The 9,974-nt window shown below is 36.2% G+C and overlaps 1 pseudogene; it reads left to right on the top strand.

Moving 5' to 3' along the window:
* Nucleotides 1–5,825: 5,825 nt before the first annotated feature.
* Nucleotides 5,826–6,782, top strand: LOC142108327 (olfactory receptor 6C4-like; annotated as a pseudogene).
* Nucleotides 6,783–9,974: the final 3,192 nt, after the last annotated feature.

A 9,974-nucleotide genomic window follows, 5' to 3' on the forward strand; every position in this document is an offset into this window, starting at 1 on the left:
GTTAGATCTGGCCCATTACAATGCACTATGGATGCTAATAGCCTATGTTTGACAAGGTGCAAGGCCTGCCATTTAATAGTGTTTCAGATTTACTATGTGACTGATATAAAGTGCTCAGGTCAAATAAATCTGTAAATGATGCAGAGGTGTTTTTTTTAAGCCACTCAATTGTCTATGTGTGGAATTGGATATTTCACAATTCACCATGTATTTATATAGCGCTACTAATTCCTCAGCGCAAAATTCATTCACATCAGTCCCTGCCCCATTGGAGCTTACGGTCTAAATTCCCTAATACACACACACACACACACACAGAATAGGGTAAATTTGGTAGCACCCAATTAACCCACCAGTATGTTTTTGGAGTGTGGGAGCACCCAGAGAAAACCCATGCAAATGCAGGGTGAACATACAAACTCCACACAGATAAGGCCATGGTCAGGAATTGAACTCATGACACCAGAGCTGTAAATCAGAAGTGCTAACCACTTAGCCACCATGCTGCCCTATAATATCTGGCTGTCTTTATGTAAGTGTGGAAGAGAGATAACCTTCACAATTCAGCAAATGTGTCATAATTATTCCAGCAGACCACCTTACATGCTCCGCTGCTTATACCTCCAGTGTCGAGGGACTGGGGAGAGGTAGGTGTCAAGGGAGGAGCAGGAGGCCGAAGAAGACAAGAAGGCAGATGAAGACCAGGAGGTAGTAGAGAAGCAAGAGGCTGAATAGGAGAAGGAGGCAGAAAAGGTCATGGGCCAGGAATGCATAGGGCTGTAAAAAGCTATTGCTTATCCTGCCCAAGCTGCAAAAATACCTACCTGAAACCGGACTACAGGTCCATTCTTGTATGAGAAGAAGAGAGATAGAGTCCGCCAGTTGAATAAAAGTCAAGAACGACAAGTTAATCAAGATAAACACATTTCAGACATCTCTTTTGGGACCAAAGAACTGGAGACAATTGTCAACTCGCTTCCAGAATCCACCAGGGCCGAAACAGGACGCCTATTCACCAGAACTGGCACTCAGAATGATGAAGGACTCCCCATGGAGGAAGATATAGCACAGCAACTAGGAAAAGTTAACCTCTGTCGAGCCATAGTACAGTCCATTGGTTCCTGTTGCTTTGGGCATTTAGCACGGAAGTGCCCAGGTTCATTACATTCAAAGCAAGCAGGTGGAGAATCTTTTCTCACTGGCTCTGCCAGCCGTGGTGTCCACTTTGGCTTGAGCAATAGCTTTGGATTCTCCTCTGGAGCCTTAGATACGCAATGCAGTGCTGAGCAATGGTCTATCGCCATAGCAAGTTCCTCATAAGACTGTGGATCCTCTTGTAGCACCCATCTCTGTAAGCTCCTCTCCAGCCCACGAACACAATGGTTTAATTGCCAGTATCTCCACCGTGTGGCCAGGTGTATTGTTATTTGGCTGCAACCAACTCTTTATCACTTTAGAGAGAACCGATTTTCCTGGGAGATAATGCCAGTCATGGTAGCGCTGAGCTCTCCCCGCTCCAGTCACACCTATCCGGGCCGAGATTTCAGCTTTTACTTCCTGATAGAAAGCAGCCTGCTCATCAGATAAATCAACATAAGCACGCTGAGCTTCAACGCTCAAATATGGCGCCAGCTTCTCCGCCCAAGTTCGTGGTGGCCATTTTAGTCTCGTGGGGACTTTCTCAAAGGCTAAGAGATATGTCTCCACATCATCTGAGGTGGTCATTTTCTGTAAGACATGCACCTCAGACAAATCATGCACCTGCCTCACTTGTGCTAGCTCTTTGCTCTATCTGGGCCTCTGCAGTCTGTAGCATTTGGGCCCTGCTGTTCCTGTTGCCTAGTGGTCACATTCGCCAAAGCCCTCAAGAGTTCCTCCATATTGCTATTTTGGTGTGAAGGAAAATGAAACTTTGCTTCCGTAAGCATAAATTAAACAGACTTGTTTGTGGGAAAGACTTTATGTCACTTTTAGCTCACAACAAACAAGCATCAATCAATTTCATACATATGCTTTGGGGTTAAGGTTTATATCACCTATAAACTCCACACATTTGCAGCAAAGATTTTGTAATAAACAGTTTCACACATTTGCTTTGTGATTATGGTTTGTGTCACCTATAAATTCCTCACATTAGCAGCAAAGATTTTGTAATCAACAGTTTTACACATTTGCAAACAAAAATTTGAAATAAGCAAGTTTTTTTGCAGTGTTTGCAATAAAAAAAACTAAAAACTTTATGCATTTGCTTTTGTGTTCAGAGATTGCAACACCTTTTTGCATGCAGCAAACAGTCAGGAGTTTTAAGTTACATTGCATAACTCACCACCCTGGATTTGTTTACTTGGGGGACAGCAATGATCTAGCTTGTCTTTTGCACATCCCACGATGACACCACTTGTGAAAAGCGTACAAACAGATGGCTGCTCACACAGGTTTTTCTGAAGCACTTTGACGTTTATTTTACTTGTCAAGATGGATAAACACTCTTGGCAGTGTCTTCAGCAAACAAAATGAAGCTTTAACAGCAATAAACATAATCCAATAGCCCTCAATTCTGGCGATGAAAGTTAGGTCCCTAACTAGTCACTGGCCACTTTTTAGCACCAGTCTCCCACACACAGTTCAAACCCAGCTTTTTAAGCTTCCTGTCAGGCTTTGCTCTGACTGACTCCTTAATTGATTAGACCAGGTGCTCCACCTGGTCTCCTGCTCTGTGTGTGTGCGTGTGTGCGTGTGTGCGTGTGTGTGTGCGTGTGTGTGTGTGTGATATAAATATATATATATATATATATATATATCATAAAATGAACCTTTGCAGGGACTTGCAAGTTATGTAACAGCGCAGACCTCTGCTGAGCCCAGCAAGTGTGTATACAAATTAGAAGTGATGAGTATACTCTTAGAAATGATATATGTTGTCCCAATGACCTAAGCTTGGTAATCTATTTTATTTCCCAAGAAGAGAGCCATATTGGCAGCCCCCCTCCTCCAGAATCCAGCTCCTGTCTCCCGCAATCTAGCTGTGTATATATATATATATATATATATATATATATATGTAATTTATATGTAAATATGTAAATATATATATATATATATATATATAGAGTTAATCGAAAAATATTACATAAGTGGATTTCATTTTGCTGACCAGTGCAAACAGCTGATGTTTCCACCAATACTTGTTTTCACAAGGAGCTATAAACACATTTTGAACTACTTAGTTTGGCAATTTATTGTATGAGAACACTGGAAATTGTGCTTGTCCTTTCTGTTATGTACCTGTATGTGTTTTATGCAACTAATATAATAATACAATATAATAACAGCATAACTTTGCTCTAAAATTATTTTCCTTGTTACAAGTTATATATTTTTACCTTACTTTATACTCTTTTCATATCACACTAACACTTACATTATAAAATCAGTGCGCTTTTTTTGCTTTATTTATATTTTCCCATTTAATTAAAGCTCAAGGTCTGTATTTAGGAGTGTAGATCCCATTTTTATCATTGTACTTTTAAATCTGTACCATTATATTAACCAGTTAGGAACACAACTTAAAAATAAAATGTGAATATTTTTAATAGGCAAATTAGGCAAAATAATATATCAGTTCAGTTTTAATGGATAATTCGATGCAGTATTTTCAGATTTACTGTCAGATATTAGGTTTGATTTACAGCAAGCTATTTATTTAGTAGTCTGCAATACTACAGTAATTAGTAATAAGCACTAAGTTAATTTTATAGTGTAGAGTTAAATATGAAGCTAACAAGGACCTTGTTAGAACTATTTTTAATTACATACCAAAATGAATGGCTAATGAGAACTATTTCAAGTATCAATGGAAACAATTGTCCCCTGAGTAAAATGTTGTATTTGCACACATTATAACAAGGTGTATATAAAGTTAAGTTACATTACCTGGCTCTAACACTGCAAAGGCTGAATCTGCAGCAGAATCTTCTTTCCGATCCACACTTCTGAGATATAAATAACAGAATCTGCACCTCAAATGCATATTTATTTAAGTTTCTTCTACTATACTTGAGCTATTATATTTTTTTATTTACAATAAAAGACAAAAAATATGATAAATTGATTAATTGCAATTGATTATGTATACATGTGTTATCCAGAAATCAACTGCAGATTTTCCTTAAGGTAAATGTTTACATATAATTATTTCCTTTTTAATGTAAAGTGACTAATTACCACACATGTAAATTAATGGTTTGCGTGCATATAACAACTTTCAGCTTATGGAAAAAAGTATTCTTTTTTTTTGGTTTAGCAACAAATAGAGTTATGAATTCTGCTCCATAAAAAACAATGTAATGTATTTGATATGTCGTTCATGATCGTCTATGAGACTCATGTGAAGTTGAGCGCAAATTGTGATCTTATTTACTTCTACGCAACCATACAAAGCACTATTTCCGAAACAAGTGGTTTGTGCTACGTTCAGATATAAAAATGTGTATTATGTGCCGAGAACTTAACATGAGCCTCTATGTGTTCTAATAGCTAAAACACAGACTGCTGGCAGCTGACAACATTAAGGCACATATGTGGTGCACAGAGACCAGAACTAAATGTTTGTATAAAATTGATTGACAGGTGTTGAATTCCCTTAAATACTACAGATATTAAGAAGGTATTAATAATAATAGGATTAATAAGAAATCTGGATTTCGGACTAAATGTCATTTATTTAATGCATTCAACAAAATGACAGCTATAATCTGATTGGTTGCTTTAGGCAACATTTGCTCTTTTTCAAACCCGCAGTGTAGTAAATATACCCCTTAGTCTTGTTTCAGAAGGATAAATAAACATTCAGTGACAGGGAGTTAAATGCTAACTATCTGTCAAGTTTACTTCCTTGTGGCTGAGACAATATCCTACCACAAGCTGATAAGGTGCTAATTCAAATGAAATAAATATCTGATAATGAACTAGTTATGCCCAGCAAAGATGCACGTTTCGCTGTCAAGGCAAAACCCCAGTAAGAGTGACCATTATAACTAACCTAGTAAGACTCCACATTTCTTGAAATAACACTATGTAATAGTGATAAGAGTTGTATAACACATATAATACATAACTGAGTATGTATGCACAAGATGGAAAAAAGCAGCCTAATTCTCAAACATCACTTTTTCCAATTTGTAGATATTTCCCTGCTCCCGCTAGGCTCATAAAAATATAAAGATGTTTACAGCTCTCCGTATTAGCAGGTCCCAAGGTAATTCCCAGCAATATGTGTAATGCTTCTCCAGTATAATCTGTCACATATTACCTCAGTGCTCACACCAATCTCATGACGCTGCTTTACTCCTTGTTTTTAAAAAATAAATTTATTAAATTCACTAAAACAAATTCAAGTAAAATTGTCATATAGCATTATTGTACATTTGTCAATCGCAATTCATAAAATAATGTAACTTACAGCAAATTAGTCATATTATTTTCCAATAGTTTAGCTGGTACCAAACTGATTAAAATTTGTTTCTGATGTTTGCTATGGAATATATGATGCATGATATGTGCTCTGTTATATGATATAATCAGATAACATTATGTAAAACACCACTAATCATATAATGTATTTTATATGACAGCACTAGTAGGAAAATTCCATTTTCTTAATAAACAAAAAAAAAAGCTTCTAGAATTGAATGTATTGTATATAATAAACCCTTTGCATTTAGTTAGATAACAAAAAGGTACATACATTTATGAATATTTAAGATTTATTCTTTACATACTAATTTTGGAACCTGATCTTTTTATCATAGGTATCTGTCAGCAAAATGCTGGAAACAAACAAAACTGTTATAAAAGAATTTATTTTATTGGCTTTTGCTGATTTACACCAGTTTCAGAATTTACTTTTCGTTATTTTTCTGCTGACCTACATTACATGTGTCATGGGGAACGTTACTATAATTGTTCTTGTCAGAATAGAACCTTCTCTTCATACTACAATGTATTTTTTTATTAGTGTATTCTCTGTTTTAGAAATTATGTTTGTTACTGTCACTATCCCCAGACTTTTAGCCAATCTGATTGCAGCTAATAATATTATATCTTTCAATGGATGTTTTACCCAAATGTACATCTTTGTCTCCTTAGGTGTAACTGAATGTTATCTTCTTGTAGTAATGGTCTTTGACCGACATCTGGCTATTAACAATCCTTTACACTACCCAGCTATAATGACACAAGTTTTTTGTATTAAGATGGCTCTTTTACCATGGATCATGGGATTTGCTATTATGTTAATCCCCGCCATCATGACAGCACGTTTGGAATTCTGTGGCCCTAATATGATCGACCACTTCTTCTGTGACTTTGCTCCTCTGCAGAACTTGGCATGTTCAGATCCCTTCATTAGCATTATATGTACAAGCACAAGTGCAATATTAATTGCTGTTTTCCCATTAATTATAATCATAGGATTCTATGTCAATATAATAATGACTGTTTCAAAGATCAAGAGTGAGGAGGGAAAATAGAAAGCCTTTTCTACATGTACATCTCATCTCATTGTAACCAGCCTATATTATGGCACATCCATCATTGTGTATGTCAAACCTAAGGGAAGTCATTATGACAAGTATCTTGCTATTATGTACACAGCATTCACACCTATGATTAACCCTTTTATTTATACCTTTAGAAACAGGGATGTCAAGAAGGTTTTCAGGAATTCAATAAACCGTCTTATAAATCGAGGGTCACTGCAAAATGACGTTCATATTAAATAGGCTTTATACCTTTCTTTATAGATAATGTTTTTTTACATAGACTAATTTGTCACATAAAAACTTTGTCTCTTTATTTATATATAACATATATAATAAGTTGACATCAGCTGCATTTAAAGAAGAAAAAAATAGTTTGCCGAATGTTAAACCTATGTCAGTGAACATGTAGAACAGGCCTGTGGCTCTCTAGGTGTTATGAAACTGCCAGCCCCAGCATGCTTTGCTGGTAGATAGCCAGCCAATAGATGGCAGGTCATGTTGGGACTTGTAGTTTCACAACACCTGGAGAGCCACAGTTTGGCCATGCCTAATGTAGAATATTACTTTTGAGGAACATTTAGAGTTGGATGCATTTGCATCAAAAATGTCAAAGCAACATGAGCAAAATATGTGGCATAAAATATGGGTATTTTAGGGCGATACACGTGATGAAAAATTATTATCAATTATAGCATGTATTCAAACAACTCTAATTCAAGAGCATGCCGTGTGTAACTATGTCCATCTCTAAATAAGGTGCACAGATATGTGCTATAATAAGCATTTGTCATGCAACCTTCTGATCAGTTTATCTCACACTTATAGGGCCTGAGTCATTAAGGAGAGCAAAGCATAAAAAAGGAGTAACTTTGCACCTGGGCAAAGCCATGTTACATTGGAGTTAGAGGTACATTTAAAATGTGGGGACATATTTATAGTTAGGATAGGGCATTTCCTAGATCAACTTTAAATTTCAGTGTAAAAATAATGCTATCAAGTATTTGTGTGCTAGATGAAAAAACAGCCAGTATTTAAGTTATGCGCAAAATAATAAACTTATTTGCACCCCTTGCACTGTAACATGATTTGTCCCGCAGAACATTTACTCCTTTTTTTGCCTTACTTTCCTTAATGATTTAGGCCCATAATATTTTACTTGTGTATGTATTTCGGCATTTGTAAAAGGTTCCCATCCAAAGCACTCTGTTGTATAATAATTTCATACTTACAGTAATCAAATTGTTAACTGTAGTGCGGCATAAAGCTGGGTGCACACTATTGCAATTTTACATTAAATGCGATTTCTGTAACGATTTTGCCAACTGATGAAAGTCCCAATGACCATGCCGATTCATTAATTCACACTTCCACGATTTACCTTCAAATCTGTGCTCTTCATCTCTAATAACCATCTGCTGAAAAGATCCTAACCCTGCACACACTCTCTAGAGATCTGCCTACACTGCTGGTTGTGAGTGTATACACACATTCACATATGCCCGACATCGTTAAATCGCTGATCTTTATCTTTAAGAAGTTTAAAAAACCAAACTTAAACAAAAAGATGTGCTTTGCTGCGATAAAACAGGATCATTGGAGCACACAAACTAATGTAATATCTGACCAAATGGTCGTTTACTGTGTGATCTGCACAATAAATGCATTAGTGTGTACCCAGATTTAGTAAAGGATTCCCACCCAATCTATACAGCTTGTCTTGTGTTGTCTGTATCTCACTTCATAATAATAATATTTACTGCATGTTCCCTTGTATTTTATATAAAAATAAAACAAAACAAAAACATACAATAAGGATTGAAACAAATAATATTTAATCTTTAGAAGTAATAACTTTTTTGGGTAAAATATTTGTTTAAATTGGTATAATATTTTACAAAAACAAAGACATCACAGCAGGAATCCCTAGATTATGCCCTATATCCGGGTCACCACATACTGCACTGTGTCCTAGTGCCGGAGCTCTCTATTGTAAGAGAAGTTTATTCTTCATACAAAATGACATACTGTAGCTTAATAGTTCTTCAAGCACTTATACACAAATACATCTGATGCAAAAAAACAGCGTTGTCATATGTATTATATAATAAAAATATAAAATAAATAAGTGTCCACCCAATGTCCAGTTAATTTCTTGTGCTTGTATCCGGTAGTAATCGTGAAAACGATTACCACCATTCCGACACTGAAGACACCTACATGAAAAATCCGAAAGTGTAAAAAAACGATTAGCATTTAAGCCGACTTACCGTATATACTCGTGTATAAGCCGAGTTTTTCAGCACATTTTTTGTGCTGAAAAAAGCCCCCCTCGGCTTATACTCGAGTCCCACTTACCTGGTCTCCGTTTTCCAGTCTCCCCCGCTCATCTGCAGGCATCTGCAGCCTCTGTGGATCACTGTCAGCCACCATTTTATTGTAGCCCGTTTTTGTGTGTTCATTGCACATGGAACAATAAAGTTAAATGAAAAGGAGCCTGTCAGTCAAAGCTAAAGACCGGGACATTTCCATCTAGCTCCGCTGGTCAGAGACACATGTGAGTACCCTGACTTGTCCACTGCAATTATTTGCAGCAGTTTTATAAAGTCCAATATTTTCATTTTTTGTCACCTATTAATAAGTGTCTGAAGATTCTTTTGCATAACTGTGAAATCATTGAAAAGTCTAAAAACAACCCAAACTTCAAGTATAATAAGGGTTATATCACACAAACCAAATTGTATTGTTCTGTTAAAATGTTTCTTCCAGCAAACAAAATCAAACTTATCTTTATCTGAGCTATTATATCAAATTCTATTTAGTGTATGTGCAGTATCTTTTGCATTACTAAAGCCTAAATTACTGTACTGTTCTGAACACTTAGGAGTAACTGCTCATCACCTTCTAAAGGCGAATAAACTTAACTGGCACATGTATTTAGTATCCACAGACTGTCTCATTGATTTATATATTAATGATCTGAGTTGTCTTTAGTGAATGTTATTTATATCTGTGTTCACCTATTAGGCTTGATACCAAGTGCAGAGGATTTAGTTTAACCATTTGTGTACAATTTATTAGGATATGGGTATATATTATGTACTTATAAAATTTTATTGATGTTTAATAACAATACATTTTGATATATTCATTTACAACCTCACGTTTGTATTATTGGGAGCCCAGTGTTAACGATATCCAGCACTGTTTTTATTTTTGAAACTTACCAGTAGCTGCTGCATTTCCCACCCTAGGCTTATACTCGAGTCAATAAGTTTTCCCAGTTTTTTGTGGTAAAATTAGGTACCTCGGCTTATATTCGGGTCGACTTATACTCGAGTATATACGGTACCTTCAAAACGACTCTCGACATCTCCGATGGCAGCACCACACTCCCAGCAACTTATTCCGATACAGACATGTCCGGCACCAAAC

Source organism: Mixophyes fleayi, chromosome 12, assembly GCF_038048845.1.
Source record: "Mixophyes fleayi isolate aMixFle1 chromosome 12, aMixFle1.hap1, whole genome shotgun sequence".
NCBI lineage: Eukaryota > Metazoa > Chordata > Amphibia > Anura > Limnodynastidae > Mixophyes > Mixophyes fleayi.